Here is an 18,012-nt window from a genome sequence, read left to right as displayed (position 1 = left end):
GAACCATGAGAGAGAATTTAAGTACACCCTTTCATCAAACTTTTTGACAGGTGGGTGGGACTTCCGGCGAGGGTGGGATTTCCGGTGGGGGCCATATGGGCGCCATGTGGTTGCCATGTGGGCAGGAGGTCACGTGGTCAAGCAGGTGGTGTGTCCAAGGGGGCGTAACAGTGGATGCTGATTGGTTGTCGTCATTAGGGGCAATACCTTAAATGAGTCAATTAAAACACAGGGGTGTGTTTGTTATAAATAGAACAAGACAAATATGGTATTATCGGAAACTGTTTGGCATCAGCACCAATTAAAAATAGAGGGGGTGTGTTTGTAAGCATCGTTAAACCTTGAATAACCCAATGAAAACAATAGGGCGTGCCTTAGTGTTTACTTTAAATACAGAGATAAAACTCTGCACTTTACATGCAGCATTCGTTGGAAAAAAAGAACACCCGTTCAACAATGGCTAGAGTTAAGAGAGTTTATCGTCAAGCGGAGGAGAAACGCAACGCGTGCCAAGAGGATGATGATGAACAAGCAACTGCATCATATACTTCCTCAACGGAGATACCTATCGGAATTCCCGTCGTGACATACTCTACCGATGATGAGGATCCAAAATCAACTTCAACAACCATGGTTGAAAATCAGACCTCGGTTCGGCCAAGAGGTATGTCAGTTCTGTGCGAAACCCCAGTGACCGTCTACCAGTATTCATCCCGTGAATTGAATGCTCCTAAGAAATCAACATACTACATCTGCAGGGTACAAAGACCCCCGTTCAAGACTCTGCAGGAAGAATGGTCTTTGGAGCCATATGGCCTGGTTGGCAGCTGGGGTTATATTTTCATGTATGAAATAGGAGAGCTTTGCCTGTATCAATTGGATCAAGATGAGGTATTTAATGGATCACTGGCTCTGTGTACACTCACCCACAGCGACTGGGCTGTGTTAAAGCTTGCAATCCCGCACCTTAATGATAGCCCTGAAACAGTCTCAAGGCAGGAGAGGGAGGAAGAAGAAGAAGAAGAAAATGAACTGTCTCCTCGACCTGTAAAACGGGCGAGAATGTTTCATATACCATCCGATGTTGAAATAGCTGAGAGAACCTCTCTTTAGCGCAGTGTGGGGGTCAAAAACCACGTCAAATGGCCACTGGTCTTTTCGAGCAAGCAGACGCAGGAACAACCGGACGAGTCCCTCAAATCTGTTTGTGTTGAAGGCTTTCAACCAGGACTGCGGCGTATTCAAGACAATGCTGGCTCTGTCGTTTGAAGCTTGGGCAGAGAAGATGAGTGAAATTGGACATCGTCTTTCCGACCTTTTCCACAAGTCACGAAGTTGGATCGATGTCATGTCAGTGAAAAAAACCCTGACGTTTCCTGTTTTACGTTTAGAACGAACCCTCTTCTGAGGACACGCCCCTTCCTATGATATATATACGGGGGGATAACTGCAAGCTCACAGACACTGAGAATCGTATCATGAGAATGAGTGGACCGACACCATACAGGGATCTCTACAACCACCGAGCAGAGATCCACTTCTCTCCTGAGCACGATGAAAGCTTCAACATTGGACCATATCATCCGCCTTCCCCTGACCTCTTCTCACCATCCACCTCAACATCCTCATTCTCAGAGAACCACTACAGTCCTGCATCACCTACAGGATACAACATGAAATATCTACCGCTTTCTCCAGGCCTCTGCTCACCATCACCGCTATTCATGGCTGAGTCTGTAGACGCGAATGTCCTGCCTGAAGACATGAAGGTGGTCGTGGAGGAGGAGGTAGCCACCGGCTACTCACCCTCTACCGAAGCCCCTACACAAACCCTGGAACCGATGGAGGACCCTCAGCCTTCAGCAGAGGATGAGAGTAACCAGGAGGACGAAATTGACGGTTGGTTCTCAACCACCCTCATCAATACGGTGTGAGCATACAGAGTGAGCATAAGGCAGAGATGGCAGGAAGACGGCTGATGAAGAAAGTATATTATAGCCCTTCAAATCCGGGAAGTTTTGGGGGTGTAGATAGGCTGAGGAGGGTTATGCAAGATGAAACGGGAAAGAAGGTTGCGGTTGAAAAAGTTAAAGATTTTTTATCAGGAGAAGATACCTATACTCTACATAAACCTGCAAGAATAAAGTTCCCGAGAAACAGAGTTTTTGTCACCAGACCATTGAGGCAGTTCCAGGCTGATCTCTGTGACATGCAAGCTCTGGCCATGGAAAATGATGGTTATAATTATTTATTAACAGTCATTGACATCTTTTCAAAAAGGGCGTATGTACGAGTTTTGAAGAGGAAAACAGCCGCTGAGGTGGTAAAGGCATTTGAATCAGTTTTTACAGAAAGTCAGATCCCCAAAAAACTTCAGACTGGTGCCGGTAAAGAATTTTTTAACAAGAAATTTAAAGTTTTAATGGAGAAACACGGTATTGAACATTTTGCCACAGCGAGTGAAGCAAAAGCTTCAGTGGTCGAGAGATTTAACCGCACATTAAAAACAAGGATGTGGAGATATTTTACAGCAAACAATACCCGGCGGTACGTCGATGTACTGCAAAACCTAGCTAGAAGCTACAACCATTCCTACCACTCCAGCATTAAAATGAGCCCTATGGAAGTGACCCCAGAAAATGCCTTTCAAGTGTTTCAGAATCTGTATGATGTTCAAGTCCAACCGATATTGCAAGGACTCAGTGACAACGTTTAAACAAGGGGATCTTGTCAGAATATCCAAGGTCCGTGGAGTGTTTGACAAAAATACGAACAGAGTTTTACGGATGAAGTGTTTACAGTGTATGACCGGATACCCCGTTCTCCTCCTGTATACAAACTCAAAGATTTGGATGGAGAACCTATCGAGGGTTCCTTTTACGCTGAGGAACTTCAAAAAGTAAAAATATTTAACGACAAGATGTATCAAGTGGAAAAAATATTAAAACGACGTACGGTCAAGGGAGTCAAACAGGTTTTTGTAAGCTGGAAAAACTGGCCTGAGAAATTCAACAGTTGGATCAAGTTTGATGAACTTCGAAACGTATAAAAAAGGTTTGCACTAAACCTCACAGTTGACACAGCATCATGAACCGTCAGGTAGAGGATGATGGCTTTTACGTTACTCTTCCATCTAATGCTAGCATGGAAGTTTTTAAAAATAATACCAGTTCAAGTTTCCGTGTAAATTTAGCTCAACATATTGATTTAGAAGGCCAATGGATGGTTGCATTAGCCGAGATTTCATACCCTCATACATGGCATAATTTACCGGATTATGATGCCTACTTTGAATGGAGGAAGGTTGGTGATGTGGAGATCAATACGCAAAGGATCAGAAGTGGCTACTATAACAGCGTTGTTCAACTCGAGACAGAGATGGAAATGTTTTTCAAAAAATTGAAATCGGGTTTACGCATTAAATTCAGCAAAGTTCAAAAGAGATTTGCATTTCAAGCAAATAGTCCGTGTGAAATACGCTTCTTCAGCACTCTAGCTTATATGATGGGCGTGAAACCAGGGGAATGGATTCATGTTTCTGAACCAAAACTGGCTCCTTTTCCGGCGGATATAAAGGCTGGTTTCTATCACCTATACTGTTACAGCGACGTGGTCAGCCCACAAATAGTAGGCGACACTTTTGCACCTTTACTGCGGACCGTCAAAGTACAAGGCACATTCAGTGATATGATTACTCAGACGTTTAACCCCGCCCACTACCTTCCAGTCTCCAGAAGACATATTGAAAATATCAATATAGAAATTAAATTGGACCAAAACGTTCCTGTAAATTTCGTCTATGGAAAGACCATCATAAGACTACATTTCAGACCGGTGATATCACAACGTAGCCTGAGATAAATTTTATTTGTATAAACTATTCCAGAGATATGTATATAACCTCTAAGATTGATTGGTTATCATTCATATTACGCTGGTCATTCAACACTGCATCAAGCAGGCAAGAGAGAACATGGCACATCTAAGTCTGAGACGTGATCCAAATCGCTTTGTAAATTACTGTGTAAGTCAATCAGGCGGTAATCTGCCAGGGTTTTATGGGGCCCCGGTCATGTACGGACGCGGAATTGGATCATTATTTTCAAAATTATTCCGCTTCGTATCCCCTCTGGTTAAAAAAGGATTTGCAATTGCAAAACCCCATCTTAAAACGGCTGCATCAAATATCGCTTCGGATGTCATCGGTAGAGCCGTGAGTAAAATGAGTGGTTCTACACACATCGACGGTCAAGAAGGTTCAGGAATTATGGTTTTATCCAAAAGACCCAGAACAAGACCCCCTGGTGATCGTTTAAGGACGGTTAAAAAACAACGACAAACGCGAAAAAGGAGATCAGTCGCAGCTGACAAACGAAGAGGAAGGAAGTCATCCGCAAGTTTTGATATATTTAAATAATGGCTCTTTTACATAACAAATCATCAGAGTGCACGCTGGCAGAGTTGGACTTATTTTCTGCCCCGATGACGCAGCTATCGATCGAAGATAAAATTTACACCGAGATCCAGCCTTTATCAGCAATCACTGATGGAGGGCCGATCAAGTTTTTCATTCCGGGAGACGGAGAAAAGTATCTGGATCTCAACGATACGCTGTTGCATCTCAGAGTGAAAATTACTAACGAGAATGGAACAAACCTGCCAGATGATGCACCTGTAGGGCTCATCAACTACCCGTTAAACACCATCTTCAGTCAGTGTGACGTCACTCTCGGAGATCGAATGATTTCACAATCCAGCGCTACCCATCCATATAGAGCCATGATTGAGACATTGTTAAACTTTTCTGAGGATTCTTTAAAAACCCAGTTTAGCTCCGGTCTTTTTTATAAAGACACTGCAGGTGCTCTGAACTCTATTGTTACAACTAACGGCCCTAACCAAGGTCTTAACAGCAGAGCAGGCTTTACGGCAAATTCCAGGGAGGTACATCTCCTAGGCCCCCTGCATGCAGACATATTTTTCTGCGAGAGACTTCTTTTAAACTCTGTTGACCTTAAAATTAAACTTACAAGAGCCAACGATGCCTTTTGTCTCATGGCCGCAAGAGACTCCACTTACAAACTCAGGATATTAGGAGCATCTCTTTTTATCAAAAAAGTTACTGTCTCTCCAGCTGTACGACTGGGGCACGCTTCAGCTTTAATGAAAGCAAATGCTCTGTATCCACTTTCACGTGTGAATGTAAAAACATATTCCATCCCTGAAAATTCAAGGGTATGCAACCAAGAGAATCTTTTCTTAGGCATCTTTCCCAAGTATGTGGTGATTGCGTTACTGGATCATGACGCTTTTACAGGAACACGCAATCTCAATCCGTTTGACTTTAATCATTTTGATATGGAATATTTAGCTTTGTGTAAGGATGGCAGACAAATTCCTGCTAAAGCCTTCCAGCCAAATTTTAACCAAGGTCATTCAGTGAGAGAGTATTACAACTTGTTTACGGCTACAGGACGACATCTAAAAGATCTTCCACTGAGTATATCACGTCAGGAATTTAATCAAGGATACTCTCTATTCACATTTAATCTTAACCCGGGTGAGGACACAGATGCTCTATCTCCAGTTTCCAGTGGGAATTTAAGATTGGAAATGCGCTTCAGAAACCCGTTGCCATATACCACCACGCTGATCATCTACGCTTGTTATGATTCTATTTTAGAGATTGATTCAAAGAGGCGTGTGCTGGTGGATTATTATTAATCTAATCAGGCATGAATAATCATGAAATTGAGAGCCTGATGCGTCATCTGCTGGGAGATTTGTTGTGCGGTGTATGGCCGTGCGACCAGCTGCCGCTGCTAGCTGACAAATTCCCAGGGCCGGCCTACTTTATCGTGAATACACATCCTTCACACATGCCGGGGGAACACTGGCTAGCTCTGACATTGGATGAGAATGGTCAATCCAGCTTTTTTGACTCTTATGGATTCTCTCCGGATTTCGAGTTCTACCCGTCAAGCATCGTAACATTTTTAGAAGACAGATCCTCAAAAATATTGTATCATAATAATCAGCTTCAAAACACTCTGTCCACTGTGTGCGGTCACCATTGCATTTTTTATCTATGTCATAGAGCGTGCGGATTATCAATGCAGCAAGTGTTGTCGAAATACACCGGAGATGTGATTAAGAATGATTTAATGGTATCTAACTTTGTGAAAAAATATCAGAAATGTGTCATTAATCAAAGTTGTACATTTTATACTCACGGAACATGCTCTTTGGAGATGTTTCTGGATTGTTATGGAATTTAAAATGTCTTTTTTTTTTTTTTTCATTGTTTTTTTTTTTTTTCTTCTTATGATTTAATATTTGTGTAATGATATCATATGTTAGTGTGTGAAGTAGAGAACGAAGTTAGACTTGAAAAATATAATCAATAAATATTTTATTGAATAAAAGAAATAGACTACATGTTTCATTTTTCTTATAACGGTTTATGGTGAAAATGTAATCCATCGGGGTGGTAGTGTCGTCTTACGAAGAGACCTTTTTGATCTCCCATCAGCATTTTTTGGATCTTCCAGCTCAGATCTCGACCAGTAGGGAGAATGAGTTATCTGCCTTCTTCTTCTTTTTCTTCTCTGCTTAACGCTGGGGGGTGTACTCCCATTTTCAATCGATGTACCCTCTGTTTTGAAACGTCTATATTCTTCACGAGCATAAGGGTTAATGACTGAAGATATAGGTATGTTTACTTCTGACATGGAGTGTAGAAAATCAGTCCATCCTCGGGTTTGTGATGCTCCAGATTTTTTAAACGGAAGCATGAGATTTTTCAACAAATCAATCATGTGGGACCCCTTTATAATATTTCCGTTAAATACAAATTCACCTCGCGAAGTCCAACTCTCACTTCTTTCGAATAATTTCTTCAAAATGTACTCGGCATTTTTACGATTGTGTTTAGGAAGGCTTTTCAGTACTTCCGTAAGAACCTGATCCTTAGGGGCCTCGTCCTGCCCTGGGCCTTGTTTTTCTTGGGACCGCTCATGTTCAGGAACCTCTGTGTCACGCTGCAGCGTTAAACTGACCCGCTGTTTTTCTTCTTTGACACCTTGCTTAAGTAAAGTCAGATACCTCTGGAGAAGAGCATCGTATCTCTTGATTTTTTCATAAGAAGTCAAACCCGGCTCGTTTAATATCGCTCTCATTTCAGCATCCAAATTCTCCTCCGCCGTCTGCCTGATGGACGTGTCTGACTGGGTCAGACGCTTGAATTGATGAGGTGAAATGAGAAACATCTTCTGCGATGTTCTGAGAGACATTATCTCCTGATGATTCCACCCACTAGATCACCGATCAAGGGTGGAAGAGTCGTTAAGATGGGCAGAATAAAACCACCTCGTTGCTTTTTGAGAGCCAACTGTTTAGTTTTTATCCCGGTTCTTTTATCACCCAACAATCTGATGATATTTCTTTGTTTCTTCAATTGTCGGTGTTGAGAGGGTGATAGTTTAATGTTACCTTTTAGGATATTCAGTTCAATCTCGCACAGAGCCTGAATAAAGTCGGGAGAGCAGTGTGCGAGAATATCTTTACGTTTCTGTGGACAGGCCTGGTACAAAGCTCTGAATAATGGTAAATTCCTTTTTATACGCGCTGACATGATGACTTACTTTGTTCTGGGTACGTACACAGCAGGCCACTGCTGAGGAAGTATGCCCGTTCTCAGTCTGAAATGTTCTGGGCAGGTAGGCGTAAAATCGATGATTAAACATCCATGAGCTTCTCTCGTTGCGTCTTCAAAACTCTCCAAGAAGAGACCCTTTTGAGATGGAAACATTTGGCGGGCCAGTATATTCAGCTGCAGCTTATCTCTCGGGTTCTTAAACAACACCATATAATTACAGTTCAAACTAATAGTGCGACTGAACTTCCCCTGATGAAAAACATTCTGAGTCAACATCATAACACTCATATTACGATGGTGATGAAACTGGGTAAAGACCTTCATCAAGTTTTCATCATCTGAGGCTTGAGCAATAACATCGTCTAGAATAATCAGATGATTCTGATCAGGAGGAAACAGGTTTTCATCTTCAAAAGAATGAGGCAATCCTTCCACAAAGGTAATATTTTTATTCATCTTCTGCAAATCAGCATACATGGGTTGAAAAGATGTGTAAATCCATACAATATTTTCTGGAACAATATCCATGACATGATTACAGTTTTGTAAAATACTTTTTACAAAGAAAGTTTTCCCGCAGCCGCTGGGTCCAACTATCATACATGAGAAAGGGGCTCTAAATCTAGGATCAAAATCAATCTCCTGTAAATCCATGTGACTTTTTATTTTATTTCTTCTTCAACTCTAATAACCGAAAGGCAGAGTTGTCCCGTCAGAAAAAAGACGTCTCTTATCATACACCAGTCGAAACTTTTTAAGAAATGTTGCGTTTGTCAAACGGAATCTCTTTTTATCCCTCCTGATCGTGTGCTGGGGGATTTCAATGACACCCTCACTTGACCCCTGTAAGTAGCCCTCGACCAGCCCTTTGATGCTGTCAAAATTGACCCTCTCGCTGCATTCATGCGTCTGAGTGATGCCTTTAGCACGTATCATTACATTTTTACGGTTTTTGGTCTGGTATGCATAACTCTTGGGTCCTGTCGATGCAAACTCCGAAATGCTGTCACCATCTAACTCGTCAGTAAGATCACCCAGATAATTCCCCAATTCCAGAGGAGTTTCACCACTTTTTGTCACATAAATCAAACTGTCCGTGTCAATATAAATCAATCTGTCCTGTAACTTCTCCATGCTGCTGAGAAGTTTTAAACGTGCATAAGCGGTGGTGAATGCTGCTATAAACACATTATTTGTCTTACTTGGTGGATATATGACACGTTTGCTGTAGTTCCACTGCACTACACACATTTCAGGGTTGAAAAAATGAAAATAGTTAACCCTGTATTTACTCGAGAACATGAAGCTGAAAAGTCTTCAGGGTTAGTGATGACTGTGGTCTGAGACAGATCACTTCTTTGCGCAAATTTCCCCCAAAAACTGTTTAAACACAATTTTGCAACCTGCCTTTTGGCAGGATTCATCTCGATTTTCTCAGGGTCTAATTGGATGCCCTGATGCAGTTTGTAGTCGCTTATATACTTTGACTTACTCTCCTGATCCACTGCTTCAGACGGATAGCCTGAAGCCTCCTGCTTACCCTTTAAAAAGCAATGAATGTAACCTTTAAAGATTGTATCACTTCTCTTTTCAAAATGCCACACCTCTGTGATTTTAGCAAGACGATAACTACACTCCAAAGCTTTACAGAGTTCTGCACTCACCCACACTCCCATCAAAGCTCTTTCTTGATCATTATGCATGCAAGGACCTGACTGGTTATTTAATTCAGCGCATGTGCGGCAGAGAGTGAACACAAGTTTACCTTGGGATGTTCTGTAAGGTAAAACAGGGAACAACAGGTTACGTGGTGGGTAGACCACAGCTTTGATTATACCGAAGTAGCTGCTGGGGTCATCAAAATCTTTGTAAATGATGGTGGGGTGTCCGAGGGGGAAAACGCAGTTGGCGTTTACATAAGGGTACAGAGATGTGTAATCCACATAGTGTACAGTTTCATCCGGTTCCGCTGTGTACCTCAACTTCATAGGACAGGTGCGTCCACCATACAGCGCATCCCGGGGGGATAGCGGTTCGGGTGCATTAACTTTCTCAAGAAAGCTGATCACCCCTGGGTCTGATTTTTTCATTTCAATCCACTCATGCTCCCATATGACTTCGAGACGAAGGCCGTACACAGTTTGTAACACCTTGCTTCTCTCAACAGTGGCTGCGTAAAACTGTTCAAATGCGACCCCTCTCAACGGACACTTGTCATGAGGCATGTAACACTTTTTACAGCCGTGGAAAAAACAGCCATAAAATTCAAACGCAACTTTGACACCGTTAATCTCTGCATACCCATCCACTGAATATGGCCCGATTTTCTTTTCACCCCTATTTAATGCATGCTCGATAAATATGGCTCTGCTGTCTGCAATCCAGCCGAGCCATTGAATGGACGCGCTGGAGAACGTTTTACTGCTACGTCTGTAGTCCAGAGGTGATGGAATGGCTAAGGTTTGAGGAGGAAGGAAATTGGTTACAAAAACCTTCATGCAGGCTGATGCTATTGTGATACTATTAAACGGATCCACACTTGTCTCCTTAAAGAACTCGTCTCTGAATTTTAAGCATCCTTGAAAAAGAATTTCAACGTCATTTTTACAATAACGAATAGCTTCTTTCTTAAAGTTAAAGACCTCTTTGCTCGCTTCTCTGTACCAGCTGCTAAACACCTGTTGTTCTTGAAGACTCATGTGTTCTACAGCGTAGCAGGATGGAGGAGGAAAAGCCCCCACATACTGGAGATGTTGTTCAGAGGAAAATAGGTGGGGAAAAAAACCCTTGCTTTGATCGGTAAAGCCTAACGCTTTCGGCATGGCGCTAAGCTTTATGCACATAAAGGACAAGCTGTCAATGTATTTTAACCTGTAATCAGGGTCGGTTAAACAGAGAAGTTTACTCCCTACCATGACGATATGTGGTTTAATCCCTAACTGCAGCATTGCTGTGAGAATCAGGTAACCATCGTACCCCCGCGCATTGTGCGCTATTAAGGTGTAACCTTTGTACATTGGCCTCCTGAAATGCAGGAGAAATTTTTGGGTACAATTCAGTCCATAAGCGTACCATTCATCACCTTTCAACGTTTTAGCACAGACCAGAAAGGGGGTATGCACGCCGCTCTCATTGACGAGGCATTCGAAATCATAAAAAATCAGTTTATCATCAAGCTGATTAATTGCACTGCAAGGCAGAATGTAACACTTATGATCATCACATGTAATGTCTAGGCTGGGGGGTACATTTTCACCGCAAATACTGCATTTTACATTACACGCGTGTGGTTTATTCGGTTTACTGATTGGAATAACGTATATCCGTTTGCATACTTTACACAGTTTTACCAACTCACAGTCACTCATAGGCCTTTCAGCACTATTTCTGATGCGCGGTTCCCTGTGTCTGCTGAAACATGAAGAATTACGACAGATTCTTTGACAGCCTGCACAGCTTACAGGATTGCTAATCTCTTGCATACATGTATATGTTCGACACACTGGACAATAACCTTCACAATGGTGTGTATTGGCATTCTGATAGCTGGCGTAACAGTAATTACAACTAGAAAATTTCGGAAGAAATTTAGACGGGGCCTGCCTCTTGGTGCGTGCTTCTGGGACCACAAAGTTTCTCTGGCCGTTATTTAAAAATCATTATGTATGCAATAATCACCTTCAAAAATTACTAGTAACTCTGGAAGACTGAGGCTTTTATTTTGAAATTTTCAGTAAGCCTTATTTTAAATGGGCAACACTGGGTGAGCTCCAACATTAGTGTGAAGCCCATTCCTGAAATGATCTATTGTTTAAAATGCAAAGGCTTTTATTTTGTAGAGCATGTTTTGTCTTATTTTGAAAGTCCAGCATGGTTGTACTTTCAGGTATGGGTTAGTTCCATTAGTTAAATAGAACCCGCTTGCTATTTAAAAATAATTTTCTATGCACTTGTCAGCTCACAAAATTCATAGTAACTATGGGGGGTTGAGGCTTTTATTTTGAAAGTTTCAGTAACCCATATTTCAAAGGAGCAGCATAGTCCCATTTCCAACACTGGGTGAACTCCAACAGTAGTGTAATGCCCAGTTCTGCAGTGATCTATTGTTTAAAGTGTAAAGGCTTTTATTTTGTAGAGCATGTTTTGTATTATTCTGAAAACCTAGTATGGGTGTCCTTTCAGGTCTGGGTTAGTTGCATTGGTTAAATAGAACCCGCTTGCTATTTAAAAATCCTTTTCTATGCTCTTGTGAGCTCACAAAATCCATAGTAACTATGGGGTGTTGAGGCTTTGATTTTGAAATTTTCAGTAGGCTTTATTTTAAAAGGCCAACATGGTCCTATTTCCAATACTGGGGGAGCTCCAACAGTAGTGTGAAGCCCACTCCTGCAATCATCTATTGTTTAAAGGCTTTTATTTTGTAGAGCAGGTTTTGTCTTATTTTGAAAATCAAGTATGGTTGTCCTTTCAGGTCTGGGTCATTTCCATTAGTTATATAGAACATGCTTGCTATTCTAAAACCATTGTGTATGTTATTATAAGCTTTAAATAATCATTAATAAGCATGGAGGGTTGATGAAAGAAATTGACCTTTAGGGTCAATCACTGTTGTCTGGGTGTTGGAACAGCAGTACATGCTGTTTAAGTTCCCCACACAACATGGCCGCCATGTAGTTGCCCCTTATGAAGCTGGTCAAAGGGTTAGGTGTCATGTCAGGTTTAAGCCATAGAAATGAATGAATATCAATGAAAGTCAATGCAAAGTCCTCAGAAAGATAGTAATCCATGCATGTGTGTGTGTGTGTCTGTGTGTGTGGGTGTGTGTGTGTGTGTGTGTGAGTGTGTCTGTGTGTGGGTGTGTGTCCCAGTGTGAGACACAGAGAGGCAGAAAGAAAGACAGAATCACATCCAGACATATACAGTAGGAGATACACAGAGCTATAAATAGAACAGTGAGGAATGAATCAGCCAATCAGCAAAGAGCGTCAGTGTAACTTGACACCAGCTGTTTCTCACTCACGCAGCACCTCTCTCTCTGTCTCCCCTGGTCTAGGCTTTATAACATGGAGGCGCATGCTCCCGAACAACTGGCCATAACTCTGAAACCGTAGGGGCGATCGATGTCATTCTTGGACCGTTTTTATCAGAACGGACAGGGGATCGAGAATATTAACACATTTTTGTTGAAAATATAATAATAAAGACACAACACTGGGTGAAAAGTAAGGGAAAATGGAGAAAAAGGCAAAAATGCCTGAACATGCTCCCGAACAAAGTCTAATATCTGGGAATCCGTACATTGTATTTGAATTTTTTTTAAACTGTGGGCGACAGCTGTCCCTCGTCCCCAATCATGGATATTTTCATAGCTCTATGTCATTAACAGTATAAAATATGATTATGGCAAGAAATGGTGTCACTCATGGGTTACAGGTCAAGCTCTCATTGAAAATACATGGGAGAAGGCCTACAGAATTCCTGTGCGTCTTGGCGATCGAGGGTGTTTTGACAGAAATCTATGAGACTTAGAACAATTTTGAAATTATTGTGTGAAAGCAGAGGCCCGGCCCTACAATCTGACCGAAAATTGTGGCTGTAGAGCGAAATTTGTGGCCGTGAGTGCCAGTTGAAAGTCATTTTTCCTGAAAAAAATCCCCTCTTTCTACACTCTAGTAACTGCCATCTCCACTGTTAAGAGTGTGATTTTCTGGCAAACTTTGTGTCGCTTGGAGTCTAATTTTAGAAAAACCGTAGCAGTTATCAACAAACCGTTTTCACTTCTGAAGAGCTGGCGGATTTTCCTACAAACTGAAAGTCAAACTGTGTTTCTAGGTGAAAGTATGGCGATACAGCAGAGCCTCAAAAACAGTGAATTTTGAGGATTTCTTCGCCCCTGACTCCATTCATTCCTATGGGGATTTTGGGCTCGGTTTTTCGTTAATTACGTCGCCATAGTAACTCGAAACGCCAATAAAAGTAATAGCACACCTCACGGGACCGAGCCGGTCGTTTTGATGTATATATTGTGGGGGTGCACGCAGCGGTTCGGGCCGCATTAACGGAGACGGAAGAAAAATAAAGAATAAACTAGAAAATTTCGGAAGAAATTTAGACGGGGCCTGCCTCTTGGTGCGTTTTGCTCCGACCAGAGCTTGCTATTTTTTTTTTATGTCATTGTCTATGCTATATTCTATGCTATTATCAGCTTAAAATATGACTAGTAACTCTGGAAGACTGAGGCTTTTATTTTGAAATTTTCAGTAAGCCTTATTTTAAAAGGCCAACACTGGGTGAACTCCAACAGTAGTGTAATGCCCAGTTCTGCAATGATCTATTGTTTAAAGTGTAAAGGCTTTTATTTTGTAGAGCATGTTTTGTCTTATTCTGAAAACCTAGTATGGGTGTCCTTTCAGGTCTGGGTTAGTTGCATTGGTTAAATAGAACCCGCTTGCTATTTCAAAATCCTTTTCTATGCTCTTGTGAGCTCCCAAAATCCATAGTAACTATGGGGGGTTGAGGCTTTTATTTTGAAAGTTTCAGTAGGCTTTATTTTAAAAGGCCAACATGGTCCTATTTCCAATACTGGGGGAGCTCCAACAGTAGTGTGAAGCCCACTCCTGCAATCATCTATTGTTTAAAGGGTTTTATTTTATAGAGCAGATTTTGTCTTATTTTGAAAATCAAGCATGGTTGTCCTTTCTGTTCTGGGTTATTTCTATTAGTTATATAGAACATGCTTGGTATTCTAAAACCATTGTGTATGTTATTATAAGCTTTAAATAATCATTAGTAAGCATGGAGGGTGTATGAAAGAAATTGACCTTTAGGGTCAATCACTGTTGTCTTGGTGTTGGAACAGCAGTACATGCTGTTTAAGTTCCCCACACAACATGGCCGCCATGTAGTTGCCCCCTATGAAGCTGGTCAAAGCGTTAGGTGTCAGGTCAGGTTTAAGCCATAGAAATGAATGAATATCAATGAAAGTCAATGCAAAGTCCTCAGAAAGATAGTAATCCATGCATGTGTGTGTGTGGGTGTGTGTCTGTGTGTGTCTGTGTGTGTGTGTGTGTGTGTGTGAGTGTGTGTGTGTGTGTGTGTGTGTGTGTGTGTGTGAGTGTGTGTGTGTGTGTGGGTGTGTGTGTCTGTGTGTGGGTGTGTGTGTCTGTGTGTGTGTGTGTGTGTGTGTGAGTGTGTGTGTGTGTGTGGGTGTGTGTGTCTGTGTGTGGGTGTGTGTGTGTCTGTGTGTGGGTGTGTGTCTTAGTGTGAGACACAGAGAGGCAGAAAGAAAGACAGAATCACATCCAGACATATACAGTAGGAGATACACAGAGCTATAAATAGAACAGTGAGGAATGAATCAGCCAATCAGCAAAGAGCGTCAGTGTAACTTGACACCTGCTGTTTCTCACTCACGCAGCACCTCTCTCTCTGTCTCCCCTGGTCTAGGCTTTATAACATGGAGGCGCATGCTCCCGAACAACTGGCCATAACTCTGAAACCGTAGGGGCGATCGATGTCATTCTTGGACCGTTTTTATCAGAACGGACAGGGGAACATTAATATTCATCCTTTATTTTTGAAAATATAATAATAAAGACACAACACTGGGTGAAATGTAAGGGAAAATGGAGAAAAAGGCAAAAATGCCTGAACATGCTCCCGAACAAAGTCTAATATCTCGGAATCCGTACATGGTATTTGAAAATTTTTTAAACTGTGGGCGACAGCTATCCCTCGTCTCAAATCATGGATATTTTCATAGCTCTATGTCATTCACAGTATAAAATATGATTATGGCAAGAAATGGTGTCACTCATGGGTTACAGGTCAAGCTCTCATTGAAAATACATGGGAGAAGGCCTACAGAAATCTACTGACTCTTGGCGATCGAGGGGTGTTTGACAGAAATCTATGAGACTTAGAACAATTTTGAAATTATTGTGTGAAAGCAGAGGCCCGGCCCTACAATCTGACCGAAAATTGTGGCTGTAGAGCGAAATTTGTGGCCGTGAGGGCCAGTTGAAACTCATTTTTCCTGAAAAAAATCCCCTCTTTTTACACTCTAATAACTGCCATCTCCACTGTTAAGAGTGTGATTTTCTCTCAAACTTTGTGTCGCTTGGAGTCTAATTTTAGAGAAACCGTAGCAGTTATCAACAAACCGTTTTCACTTCTGAAGAGCCGGCGGATTTTCCTACAAACTGAAAGTCAAACTGTTTTTCTAGGTGAAAGTATGGCGATACAGTAGAGCCTCAAAAACAGTGAATTTTGAGGATTTCTTCACCCCTGACTCCATTCATTCCTATGGGGATTTTGGGGGGGTGGTTTTTCGTTAATTACGTCGCCATGGTAACTCGAAACGCCAATAAAAGTAATAGCACACCTCACGGGACCGAGCCAGTCGTTTTGATGTATATATTGTGGGGGTGCACGCAGCGGTTCGGGCCGCATTAACGGAGACGGAAGAAAAATAAATAATAAAGGGACCAGTTTAGAGGTGAATAGTAATAGGTGCCTGCCATGCATTGCATGGAGGCAGTGCATTGCATTGCTTCGCAATGCAATGCACTGCTCTCCTATGCATTGCTATGGCAGGCCCCAACTAGAAAATTTCGGAAGAAATTTAGACGGGGCCTGCCTCTTGGTGCGTGCTTCTGGGACCACAAAGTTTCTCTGGCCGTTATTTAAAAATCATTATGTATGCAATAATCACCTTAAAAAATTACTAGTAACTCTGGAAGACTGAGGCTTTTATTTTGAAATTTTCAGTAAGCCTTATTTTAAATGGGCAACACTGGGTGAGCTCCAACATTAGTGTGAAGCTCAGTCCTGAAATGATCTATTGTTTAAAATGCAAAGGCTTTTATTTTGTAGAGCATGTTTTGTCTTATTTTGAAAGTCCAGCATGGCTGTACTTTCAGGTCTGGGTTAGTTCCATTAGTTAAATAGAACCCGCTTGCTATTTAAAAATAATTTTCTATGCACTTGTCAGCTCACAAAATTCATAGTAACTATAGAAGGTGTGGGCTTTTATTTTGGAAGTTTCAGTAAGCCTGTTTCAAAGGACCAGCATAGTCCCATTCCCATCACTGGGGGAGCTCCAACAGTAGTGTGAAGCCCACTCCTGCAATCATCTATTGTTTAAAGGCTTTTATTTTGTAGATCATGTTTTGTCTTATTCTGAAAACTTAGTATGGGTGTCCTTTCAGGTCTGGGTTATTTCTATTAGTTACATTGAACCTGCTTGCTCTTCTAAAACCATTGTGTATGCCATTATCAGATTTCAAAAATCATTAGTAAGTATGGAAGGTGTGGGCTTTTATTTTGAAAGTTTCAGTAAGCCTGTTTCAAAGGACCAGCATAGTCCCATTCCCATCACTGGGGGAGCTCCAACAGTAGTGTGAAGCCCACTCCTGCAATCATCTATTGATTAAAGGCTTTTATTTTGTAGAGCATGTTTTGTCTTATTCTGAAAACCTAGTATGGGTGTCCTTTCAGGTCTGGGTTACTTCCATTAGTTACATAGAACCTGCTTGCTCTTCTAAAACCATTGTGTATGCCATTATCAGCTTTAAATAATCATTAGTAAGTATGGAAGGTTGAGGCTTTTATTTTGAAAGTTTCAGTAAGCTTTATTTTAAAAGGCCAGCATAGTCCCATTCCCATTACTGGGGGAGCTCCAACAGTAGTGTGAAGCCCACTCCTGCAATCATCTATTGTTTAAAGGCTTTTACTTTATAGAGCAGATTTTGTCTTATTTTGAAAATTAAGCATGGTTGTCCTTTCAGGTCTGGGTTATTTCTATTAGTTATATAGAACATGCTTGCTATTCTAAAACCATTGTGTATGTTATTATAAGCTTTAAATAATCCTTAGTAAGCATGGAGGGTTGATGAAAGAAATTGACCTTTAGGGTCAATCACTGTTGTGTGGATGTTGGAACAGCAGTACATGCTGTTTAAGTTCCCCACACAACATGGCCGCCATGTAGTTGCCCCCTATGAAGCTGGTCAAAGGGTTAGGTGTCATGTCAGGTTTAAGCCATAGAAATGAATGAATATCAATGAAAGTCAATGCAAAGTCCTCAGAAAGATAGTAATCCATGCATGTGTGTGTGGGTGTGTGTGTGTGTGTGTGTCTCAGTGTGAGACACAGAGAGGCAGAAAGAAAGACAGAATCCCATCCAGACATATACAGTAGGAGATACACAGAGCTATAAATAGAACAGTGAGGAATGAATCAGCCAATCAGCAAAGAGCGTCAGTGTAACTTGACACCTGCTGTTTCTCACTCACGCAGCACCTCTCTCTCTGTCTCCCCTGGTCTAGGCTTTATAACATGGAGGCGCATGCTCC

The sequence above is a fragment of the Girardinichthys multiradiatus genome, chromosome Y, assembly GCF_021462225.1.
Source record: "Girardinichthys multiradiatus isolate DD_20200921_A chromosome Y, DD_fGirMul_XY1, whole genome shotgun sequence".
NCBI lineage: Eukaryota > Metazoa > Chordata > Actinopteri > Cyprinodontiformes > Goodeidae > Girardinichthys > Girardinichthys multiradiatus.
Note: the sequence above shows the minus strand (reverse complement) of the source record.